The sequence below is a fragment of the Lucilia sericata genome, unplaced genomic scaffold, assembly GCF_015586225.1.
Source record: "Lucilia sericata isolate MDLA Ls3-8-SP2 unplaced genomic scaffold, ASM1558622v1 Contig000907F_arrow, whole genome shotgun sequence".
NCBI lineage: Eukaryota > Metazoa > Arthropoda > Insecta > Diptera > Calliphoridae > Lucilia > Lucilia sericata.
In genome coordinates, this window is record NW_023994894.1 from 108,755 (window position 1) to 121,310 (window position 12,556).

Sequence of the window (12,556 nt, forward strand, 5' to 3'; positions counted from 1 at the left end):
AGTTTTGTATAGCTGTGCTCGTTACCCTGTGTGTCCACTCAGAATATGTACCATCATAGTAACCTCAGACTTGCTCATTTTAGGGAGGCTTTTCGTATTGATCTCTTAAGGGTCACCACATAGTTCAGGTTAACTACCTCAAGATCCCTAGCCTTCTGGCTGGCAGTAAATATGTTAAGCCCTGTAGGCGCCATATTTATTCCAATCCAATTTACGTATTCAGTTGTTGCTCGCACTTCGGCCTGGAAGCTAGTGTTATGATTAGGCAAACAGTGGTACATTTCCGAGGAACCTTTGTCCCCCAATTTAGAGTCATGTAGAAACGGATTGCAACAGGTTTGGCTTGACCGAGACATTCTATATGGGATCAGAATTTCAAAGTTTCCGACATATTATGTGTTTGGTACACATTGATGACGTGTCCTATAACCATTTTTGGCTAGTTTGGCGTTCGGCTGTAGGTACCGCCCCATATCATGTTTCAATGGGTGCAATATCTAGTAACGGTTCCAAAGCCTTTGGTGACGTAGTACTCATAGTTTGGTATTACATTTTTTGTCCAAAGAAGTCCTCCAGATTATTGATTACACAGGCCGAGAAATTTTTATCCCAGAGACCAAAGTATACTTCTCTAAAGGATGGAGCCATGCTGAATTCGAATCTGTACTCAGAATTTAGATTTTTTCTAGCTTCAATAATGACGTAATCCTGTGACCAATTAAGACGTTTCTAAGGGATTGAGCTGAATCTGAGCTGTCATACAATATTTTATAAATAAAGTTGTCTTGACGCTGTTATATCATGTCTCAAAAAGTGCCAAAAATCGCGTTTTTTTTCAAATTTCAGGACACGATATCTCAAATCCCAGATGTGGTGGGAAAAAATCTGAGTTCAGATTCGGATTTAGCTCAATCCCTTAGAATAACTTGGTATCAGGTTTTCTACTTATTTTCAAATTTTGTCGGCCGGTGTTATTGGAGATTTAATTGATATTACTCTTTTATAAAGCCAATGTGTTAACGTATAACAAAGTCCCCATTTCATGTCTAAGGTTTTCCTACATAGAGCCCAGCACCGATATGGCTTGATGATCCTATCCTCTATGTGGTATCTCCATTGTAGATTCCGGTCAAGGATTACACCTAAGTACTTAACTCCTTCTGTCATCGGTATCTCCTAGACCCCCTCCCCCTCGGGGCATGTTTCCTTGATGAAAGGCCCTCATCTTGGTGTATTGCAATCCCGGGGTAAAGAAGTGCTACTAATGCTAACACCAAGCTTGGGTGCTTGGTTAAAAGATGAATACACGGTGATATATAATTTTCATGATGAATTTCTGTTATCGTTCCTACTACAAGTTACAGAGCATGACTGTGGATTAATAAAATGTTGGATTTTAGCTGATAATGCAAAGATTGGGTATACGAGGTGGTGTTTTCTGGGTGATGTGCAGAACTAAGGTTTAGCAAAACAGAGTGTGGTGCAAGGTCGTCAAAGTCTTTTCTTTAATTTATCAGCGATTTTCCTTCATGGTTGAGTGTTTTGGAGTTTACTCTAAAAAATGCTTAACTTATCACAGTAGGTCTTTGTGGTCACTGAAATAAGTCTACCTAGGTGCTGTTGGCGAATCAACAGAGCCATTTCAGTAGTGTGGTTGGGTGACATATAAGGTTTTTCTTTGTCGGGGTTAGTTTGAGCTTGCTCTTGACACCTGTCCTTCTCCAACGGGACTACTATGGCAAGAGATTAGATAGCTCGAGTACTTGAGCAAAGTGCACGTATACTGGACCGGACATTCATATACGTAAATTGCCACCGGCGTGTCATCGTTACTTTTAGTTCACCAAGTTCACCCAGCCCACAGGGCAGGTGTTCACGTAAAGCACTTCGACGTTCGTATCTCCTTGCCCTGGAAACGGTTTATTCTTTGTTTTTCCTGTGAAAGGACAGATTTCCGTCATCGCCGTGTTAACGGTTGAGCCCAGCTCAAGGCCTTAGAAGTATTGCGACATCGTCTGCATAGCAGACCTATGATGATTCCCCTGCCTATGCACGAAACATTTACAGCAACCTACATTCCACAAAATATACTGTGACGAGACTTATAAATTGGACTGTTTGGTCCTCTAGACTAAGGGAAATGACAATTATATTTGTAATACGTTTTACTCGAAACTATGTTTTTTTTTGAGTTAAGACCCTTTAGTTGCAAATGTTCGATATTCTTTATACTTTTTGTTATAAATATTTTTAGATTTATGTGTTCCAAGTAGAACAGTTGTATGAGGCATGCACCCAATAAACAAAGTAGGCAAATGCTATAGAAATAGAAGCACTATTTCTTGTGACGTTCTAAGTTTTAGATATAATTTGTACACATTCCAGAAATCTTGGTACTGAAAATAGTCCAAATATGTCCCACAAGGTAAATTCTAATATCCACCAATGATTTTTTAATAAAGGATGAAACTTCTGTGTTTGCTGGGTAAAATAAATACACATACACATGCAAATATGTTTATGAATATTCGACGAAACTAAAACATCTGTAAAGTACAACATTAAGTTTTGTGTACTTGAGCTGCGTTGCTTGAATTTATTTGTGTTTCATGTTTTGCGAGCAATGTTGTTTTGTACTACTTTCACTTGGGTGTTCTGGCATTTGTTGCCGCCTTTGGCCTTAAATGTTGGCACAAGTTTTGCATAAACAAATAAATCCTTGTCTCCTTGTATTCCTCGCAAGGAGTTGACTCTAGCGTATATACAAACATTGAAAACAAAGCAAAGACAACAATAAAATTAAATTGTTTTTCTTTAACATTTTCACCAAACGCTGTTGATTTTATTTTACATTTTTTTCACTGGTCTTGACTTGTTTTAAGCATGGTAAGTATATGTATGTATTATATACATATATATATATATATTTGTCTGTCTGTCTCTCTGACTATCCATCTGTCTGTCTGTGTGCGATTTTCATTCATTATTTTTTTCCACCCAGTCAAAATTTTCTGATGATTTTTCATTTAGATATTCATAGAACGTACTCTAACTATGTTCAATTTGTTGACGTAATTGAGCATTTTAATCAGGAGTAGAATAAACGAAAAAAAAACGAAATTGTTGATAAAAAATAAATAAATTAATTGGAATTTGGCAAGGAATATGAAATAAGCTCGCCTCAATTGATAAACTAAAGTATGAATATTTAATTTGTATGTAAACAATGAGAGAGTAGTCGAGCAAATGGCAAATTGAATTAAAAATTTAGATATTAAATTAACATTCTTAAACATGTTAGTGAATTCGATAATGTCAATTATGGTAATAAATTTTAATGGAGTAGAAAATTGTTTGGCTATTTGAATTTCGTTAGAGATAACTTAATATTAGTTCACTATGGTTTTGTGTTGCTAAGAATGTTGTGGAATGCATCGAGATCTTTGATAATATGTAAAGGAATTCTTATACTCTATGTTGTTATTATGGCAATTGCATTGTGCATTTGTGCTAGTATTTGTAGGACATTGAATTGTTGGTCCTACACCTATCTTATAGTATACCAATTAGCTAAAAATTATATTCCGAGTCAATATGGCGGTGTCCCTCCATCCGTCCCTCCATCTGCCTGTTCATTACTACGGTAATGAACAGGCAGAGAAACACACAATACACCTTATAAACCGAAGAAGGCGGAACATATCGAGGCTGTTAGCAGTAATAACAGGACACTGGGTAATAGGCAGACACGCTAGTCGGCTTGGTCTCCCTTTCAGTGATCATTGTCGCAGTTGCAAAGACAGGGAAAAGGAAGAAACGGTCTTCCATCTCCTCTGCGAATGCCCTGCTCTGGCCGTATAGAGAAACCGCTTCCTTAGCAATCACTTCATATCTACCCTTGGTGAGATATCTGAGTTCAGGCTTAATGATATCCTCAGATTTCTCACAGCTACGGGCTGGATCTAATACTACAAATACAACATCTGACGAGTGGAGTGGTCCAGTCAAAACGGAGTCTTTTCAATTCTACTTGACAGTTCGCGCATAGTGAACTACCACGTACACCAACCAACCACCGTCTACCTAATCACAACACATCATATGTGTACCAGGTCACTATTGGAATAATGAAATGTAGGGTAGAACCATAAAGACGCTAACGAGAGCAGGATGAGAAGTTTACTCAAAATGAGCAAGTCAGAGGTTAGTATAATATAATACAAAATTGGACGTGCGGATTCAGACGAATGTAGAGCATGTAGAGAGGGTAGTGAAACTCTGGAGCATTTTCTTTGTCACTGTTAGACTTTCGGCGAAATTAGATCCAAATATCTTGGGAGTGATATTATTCCGAATGTAACATCTCTCAAGAACACTGATTGGTAAATTCTTAGGAATTACGTCCAAGAAACTGAGTTTCTGAACATCTGACGATAATACATTCAGTATAGAGGTAATGTTTTTGTCTTTACCAACAGACGTTTTCCATGAAGAGGAGCGTGCAACAGGCCCGATAATGGCCTAGGTGTAATTCTTTGGATTAGATGCCTATCAATTTGTGTGTTTGTTTGTGGACGAGGGCTGGACCCTCGTCCAGCATATCTGGAATTGAAAGAAAACGAGGAGCCACGCCCACATATATTTTAAGTATTAAGTGTCATATATCTCAGAAACTGCAATTGCTAGAATCAAATTTTGAATAAACAACTTTGACATCCATGTGTGGACAAAATGGGCGGAATGACTGCAGTGGGCATGACACCTCTCATATAAAATAATATTAAACTAGTATATCTAGGAAAAATTTTGTCGTAGACTCTTTAGTATTAATATGAATATTTTGGACAAAAATGTATGGACTAGCAATAGGGGGCGTGGCATTTCCTATACAAATTAAGTAAAAAATATCGAATATCTGAGATACTTTTTATAATTAAAATTCTTACATTTTTTCCGAATTACTTAGCAATAGAGAGCGTAACACCTTTCATATGAATCAAATATAAAAAAAGTCTGGACCGGCAATGGTGGGAGTGGCACCTCCCATAGGAATTAAAAACAAACATTCGTATATCTAGGAAACTATTAAAACTAGAATCCTTAATTTTTTACGAACCACTTTGTCATCTATGTGAACAGTAATTAATTTGCAGATTAGCGATAGGGAGCGTGACACCACTCATATGAATTAGATGTAAAAAATCGTATTAGAGGTAGAAAAAAATGAGGAAATATGAAAAATCATAAAGAGTTTTTTTATTTATATCGTTTTTAGGATAGCGAAGCACATTGGGTTAGGCAGCATAATATAAATATGTACGGATTTTAAATTGATTTAAAAGGCTCAATAAAAAGTTGTTAAGTAATGCGTTATTTCACCAAGGATCAAAGACATACGCTATTAAAACTGATAGAAGTTTTCTACTATTATATCTAAAGCCCTAGAGAATTGTCCCCTCGAAAGTATAAAGAAATCTCTCTTCATGGAAAGTTTGCTTTATGTAAATATATGTAAGTGTAGTAAATAGAACATACAACCATATCTACGTATATTGAACTACATATATATGAGTCATGTTCCTAAATGTTTTATTATTATTCACTACACGTGTATTTCAGGTGAAATAAAAGAAATACTATACCATTAATAGAACATTGACCATATTTACTTATGTCAATAAATGAAAGCTAAAGTAAACGTAAAAGAAACTAAAACTAGTTAAATGTGTATTGTCGGCAATAAAGATTAAGTCAATATTGACTTAATGGAATTCTTTAGAAAAACCTAAAAAAATAACATTTATCTAGGAATTTTAATTCGAATATGTTTGTGTGAGGATACTATGTATATAATATAAATTGATTTATACTGACTGTGATTATTACCAATACATTAAGTCGAATAACTCAAAGAAAATATGTCTCAGTAACTCTAATCCTAGTAAATGACTAAATATGTATTAACAACATCTTTGCGGGTATTCTTACACCATAATAAAATATATATTGAACAAGTAAGAGTGTTATATTCGGCTTTGAAAGAGGTCCATTAATGGGGGTTTAACTATTGCTCTTTCGAATTAAATATAATAATTTATATAGGGAGTAGGAGCAGAATTTCATCGCTGGACTCGCATTTTTACGCCAATAATGAGCGTTAAAGTCATTTTCTGAAGGGGACCTTATATGGGGGGTAGGGTCAATTATGGACCGATCCACATATAGTTTGGTGGAGAGATATTGACTTGCATGAAACCTATGTGTGTCAAATTTCATACGAATATAGTTTAAGCCAGTAATCAGCATTATAGTCATTTTCAAAAGGGGACCTTATATGGGGGGTAGGGCCAATTATGGACCGATCCACATAAAATTTGGTAGAGAGATTTTGGCTCATATAAAACTTACTTCTGTGATATTTCATCGCTATACTCGTATTTTTAAGCCAGTAATGAGCGTTAAAGTAATTTTTATGGAGATGACCTTATATGGGGGGTAGGGTCAATTATGGACTGATCCACATAAAATTTGGTGGAGAGATTTTCACTCATATAAAACTTACTTATGTCAAATTTCATCGCTATACTCGTATTGTTACGCCAATAATGAGCGTTAAAGTCATTTTCTGAAAGGGACCTTATATGGGGGGTAGGGTCAATTATGGACCGATCCACATATAGTTTGGTGGAGAGATATTGACTTGCATGAAACCTATGTGTGTCAAATTTCATCGCTATATTCGTATGTTTAAGCCAGTAATCAGCATTATAGTCATTTTCAAAAGGGGACCTTATATGGGGGTTGGGCCAATTTTGGTCCTATGTCCGCCATAATTCAGAGTTTTATTTCAGAAGTCAAAAGACTGACTTATGCGAAATTTTGTGGCATTTGCTTTATAAAGAACGAATTTGTGAATGTTTGAAGCTTTTTACACAATATTCCGGGGGGTTCATTTGTATGGGGGCTATGTGAAATCGTTGACCGATTTTGCCCATTTTGTGATCAATAAAAAATATTTTGGGAAAATTTCATCTCAATATCTCTTTTTTTGTGGACGCTATCGTGCCAACAACAGACAGACGGACGGACATAGCTAGATCGTCTTAGAATCTTACGAGGTCCCAGAATATATATACTTTATGGGGTCTTTGAACAATATTTCGATGTGTTACACACGGAATGACAAAATCAATATACCCCCATCTTTTTTGATGGTAGGTATAAAAACATATTGGTCCTTAACGATCAACCTATGTCCGTCAGTCTGTCTGTTGAAAGCATGTTAGGGACCACAATGAAGGAGCTAGATTGGTTCATATTTGTCCTGTCGCAATAATACCAGCATCGACAAAAAACTCGATATAAACAAGTTATGTAAGAATTAAAGTCTTTCTACCGAATTTTGTAAGGCTCGAGGCAAATTTGAATATAATCAAATAAGGCCTCTTTAAGAAAATGACAGACCTCCTATATACATTAACCGTCCTATAGAAAATCAGTTTTTTGTCAATAAATCACTCTAATGTTCATAAGGTAGATGTTCTGATGGTTAATTTATACGATAATAAATTTTCGACCAAAATCCGATTTTTGAGTAAACCGAGTAAAAAAAATTTTAACTGATTTTCCTGTTTTCAAGACCAAATTGCTTAAAATAATATTGAATACAAATTTGTGTGAATTTCTTTAATTTAAATTTATTATTGAGATACGTGACAAACAGGCATACTAGGGTATCCGCGGAAAAATATTGAAAATAACAGAAATAATCTAAACAAATTTCAATCTATATATATAAAAGAGTAGCGTTACTGACTGACTGATTCATCATCGCACAGCCCAAACGGCTAAAGGAGGGAATTTTGAAAATTTGTACATTTACGGGTAAAAGGGGAAAAAACGGGTAAAACTGGTTTCCTTAATTATCTTACACAATATTAGTGATACAAGAAACATTTTAAATGTACCTGCATCTACTCTTAAAATTAGCAGATGGGTGTCTGGTACTTTCTTGAAATTCGTACTTTTAAGGGGTAAAAATGTGTAACAATTGTGATTTTGGTACCTTTTTTGGCCCTTTATAACTTTTGAACTAATTAATATAATAAAATTTTTATAAATATTTTGGATACATCTCCCAAAATAATGAGACACCTGTTTCGTACTTTTTTAATATTCTGTACTTTTTGGGTGTAAAAGGGAGAAAACTGTATTTTTGATACTTTTTTTTAACACATTAAGAAAACTTTTTCGGTTTATTGAATTATTCCTATTAAATTACGGACTAACTCTGTAATATTTATTGTTTTAAAATTTTCGCTATTTCACTGCGGAAAAAAGTACCAAAAAGGGAAAAAACGGGAAATATAATTTTATTCAAACTCATTGAGCCAATTTTTATAAAATTTTAAAAGGTAGTTTATTTACTCACACAAAATAAGCTGTTGGTATATTATTTTGGAATTTGAATACTAAGATCTATATAGGACCAAATTCGAGTAAATTGTTTGGTACTTTTTGAAAGCACTATTTTTCTGGAACAAATGAATGCAGATTTGAATCGTTTGAGTTTTATCTGTGATATATAGATTTAAATACGGAACATTTTGTAAACTTAATTCTCAAAAAAGTATATTTCTAAGCGAAAAGGGGAAAAATTGTACTATTTTTTATTAGTACTTTCCACTAAGGTAGAATTTATTCCACTTTTAGTACTTTTTCATTCTTCAAATGATACTCTGTACGTTCTATAATATGAGTTCACACATGATTATTAAAAATACACGGTCCTTATTGAATAAGATTCTTTAAGAGAGAACTTTTTAGTACTTTTTATCTCATAAATTGTACTTTTTTAATTTTCTAAAATATTCAACCTAGGAACATTATTTTAACATAGATGGTCTTGACTAAATTATATTCTGTAAGTGGTAACTATTTGGTACTTTTCTATTCTTCAAATGGTACCTTTTAGATTCTTTATAATGGTTAACCGGAACACACGGTCCTTATTAAATGAGAATTGATTGAGAGAGATTTTTGTACTTCTTCGTTTTTCCGATGGTACTTTTTGATATATTTACGATATTGAAAATAAAATTTAAAATGTAAGGACCTTAGTGAATGAGAATCTACTGAAAGGGACTTTTGGTACTTTTCATTCATTCATCAAACTATATTTCTTGGATTGTATATAATATTGAACACAGAAACATAAAATTTTTGATTAAATATTAATCTATTAGAGGTATTTTATAGTACATTTTTTCAATAGTACTTTCGCATTCAGCTTCTTACTGAATGCGAATTTAATCAGATGATATTGAACGTATAAAACTGAAACATTAAAAAAATGTTTAATTAATTTTAATTTTTTTTTATAAAAGTAAACAAAATTTTGTATGCATTTAATTTAAGTTAGGGTAGCGAAGCACCCAGGGTATGCTAGTTATTAATAACATAGACCAACGATGAAAAGACTTTGTAAATAATTTTCACTAATCCCAGTGTTATTTCGTGTGCTGATTCGGAAACAATATCCCTTATTTCAGCGAATCCATTGTAGTATCGAAACTCCGTCTTTGACAAGCTCGATATAAATCGAGTGAAGTAATTGTCTACATCAAAAGCAATTAGTTTTGATAAAAACGTAACATGCCACACCCTAACGAACGCCTTGGAGATATCTAGAGCCATCACTTTACATTCTCCGACCCGAGAACATGTATCTTATGTCACAATCCACATCGGATGCAATGGTAGTTAAGCAAGGTCGTGACCTTCGATTTTCCGACACTTCGGACGAGCACTCCTTTTCTGACCATCGGTACATAAGATTGAGAATACTATGGCTGTCACCAAAGCCGATAAAGTTTCGCAATAAGTCTAGACAATGTTCGAGACTTTACTAAAGAACCGTTTATGTCAGGGCACTTTTCAATGTCGAAATAAAAGGATATAGAAGCCTAAATAGAAATGTTTACAAATGCCCTGGTTGAATCGTTCGAGGGCATCTACCCTCTGCGAGAGCGGAGATCTGCCCAGGAGAAACCTTGGGTAACAGGGGAGATCCGGAACCTTGGAAAGACTCTACGCAAACTATTTAACCTAGCACGGCAGCATACTGGGGTAAGTATCGTAGTAAACTTGGTGAATGTAAGAAAATTGTTCGAAAAGCCAAAAGAGACTTCTGGAAGCTTTTCTGTGAACAGGTAGGCAGCGTAAATGACGTATCGAAGATAAAAAAATCCTATCCAAAACTCATGTTCAACCGGAATATATGATCGATAAAACGGGCAGGAGGCTAGAGGATATGGAGGAGACAATGAAATTCCTAATGGACTCTCATTTCTCACCCGGTATATCAAATAACATAGATGAAGCGATATTGGAGGAAGGGGAGGGAGCTTTGCTTCCTATAAAGCTGCAGGGCCGGATGGCATTTTTACGGCACTTTTGGGATCAACTACATGCTAAGAAACAGATGGATAAGCTGCGAGATGTACAGTATAACTATCAGAAAAAAGGTATTTCGCGGTATACCACAGGGTGGCATTTTGTCACCTTTACTCTTGGTTACCACGATTACTAGCCTTCTAAGGACCCTAACTGAGAAAGGACTTAGACTTATCTGCTATGCAGACGATGTCGTAATACTTTTAAAGGGAAATGATCCAAATTACTTGTGTAGAAGAGCTGATGAGGTTCTGAATACGACCTTGAACTAGGCTTAACCGAGAGGCCTCAATGTTAACCCGACGAAGACGAAAATCTGTTTTTTCACAGGAAGGACTAAAATGTCTATGTATACTGAACATTGCTTCCTGGGCAAGAAGATACCGGTGACACACAAAGCTAAGTACTTAGGTGTAATCCTTGACCGGAAATTAAAATGGGGACACCACATAAAGGATAGGATCAACAAGGCACATCGCTGCTGGATATGTAAGATAACTATAGGCATGAAATGGGGTCTTAGTCCTACTATGACAAATTGGATTCATAAAAATGTAATTAGGCCAATTCTAGCTTATGCTTCAATAATCTGGTGCCTGCTCGTATACCAGACACATAATATGTCGGAAACTTGAAACTTGAAACGCTGATGGAATGTCTTGGTCAAGCGGAAGATTAGAACAAATACCAGCAGGAAACCGTCGTAACACGGATTGCTCTAAAATTGGATTAGAATAAATATGGCGCCCACATCCCTTAATATATTTACCGACAGCCAGAAGGCAATTAGGGCGATATCAGGTGATAGAATTAAATCTAAGACCGTATTGGATTGTAAGAAAGCTTTAACTGAATACTATCCCAGAGGTAATGTAATAGCTATTAAGGAAGAATGCTCGAGGTAGTTAACCTGATGAACGCAAAACCTTTCGAGGCAACAAAAGCTGAATTAAAAATATGGGTGAGAGTATCCCATAAGGCCTCTTAGAATAATGAAATGGTGGGTAGAACTACAAACATTTTATGGGGTAATCCTGATGAGAGCAAGACGAGAAATCTCCTCAAAAAGTCTGAAGTTAGTATAATGGTACGTATTCTGAGTGGACACACAGGATTACGAGCACATCTATACAAAATTGGACGTGCGAATTCAGGCGAATGTAGAGCATGTGAATTGGACAGTGAAACTCTGGAGCACTTTTTTTGCTATTACTATCTTGGAAGGGATGTTATTCCGGAAATAATATTCCTGAATAAGGCTGATGTCAGAGTGAAAGCGAAGCTTGATGCGAGAAAACACAAGCAAAAGTTTGTAGCGCAAAGCTTCGCATCGCTTGTAACGCCCACTCTGACATCAGCCTTACACTGATTGGAAAATTCTTAGGAATTTCGTCCAGGAAACTGAGTTTCTGAACATTGGAAAATAATGCATCCAGGTGTATTTCTTCCGATTTGATGTAGTTTACATTCTCCTATCAACCTAACCTAACATATTCCAAAAAAAAATATATTGTTATATTTTTCTCGTATTCTGTACATTAAAACACATCGATTGAGAGATATTCCTATATGAGATTCTTAGAAATTCTGATGCTCGGGATATTCTAAGGCATAAAAACTCAGATTTACATTTGTTCCATCTCATATCAATATCTCTCATACGAAATTACAAATTTTCCTAAAAACTTCATTCACCACTCATGGTGCTAGTTTATTTTTTTTCAACTAAAACATTTGATTAGCTAAATATTTTGGCAAACAAATAAGTCAAAAGGAATATTTATTTTTATTTTTTTTTTCCTAAAACACTAAAATTGGAGAGCACTTTAAAAAAACCAACAATTTCACTATAAAACAAATATAAATTCACTTTCCAATTTAACATATTTCATTGTTTTCCTCGAAATTACAGAAAATAAAACAGAAAAGCTGGAAAATTTTAAACATTTATTTTCCATATAAATGTGCATAACAAGAATTTTATGAAAAGTTTTTGTGTTTATTCGTGCAAATTTTCAAATAAAATCATAAATTCATTTCCAATCCACTGCACTTTCCACTTTCGTATTCTTTTAGCATTTCGCTCTCTCTCTCTCTTTCA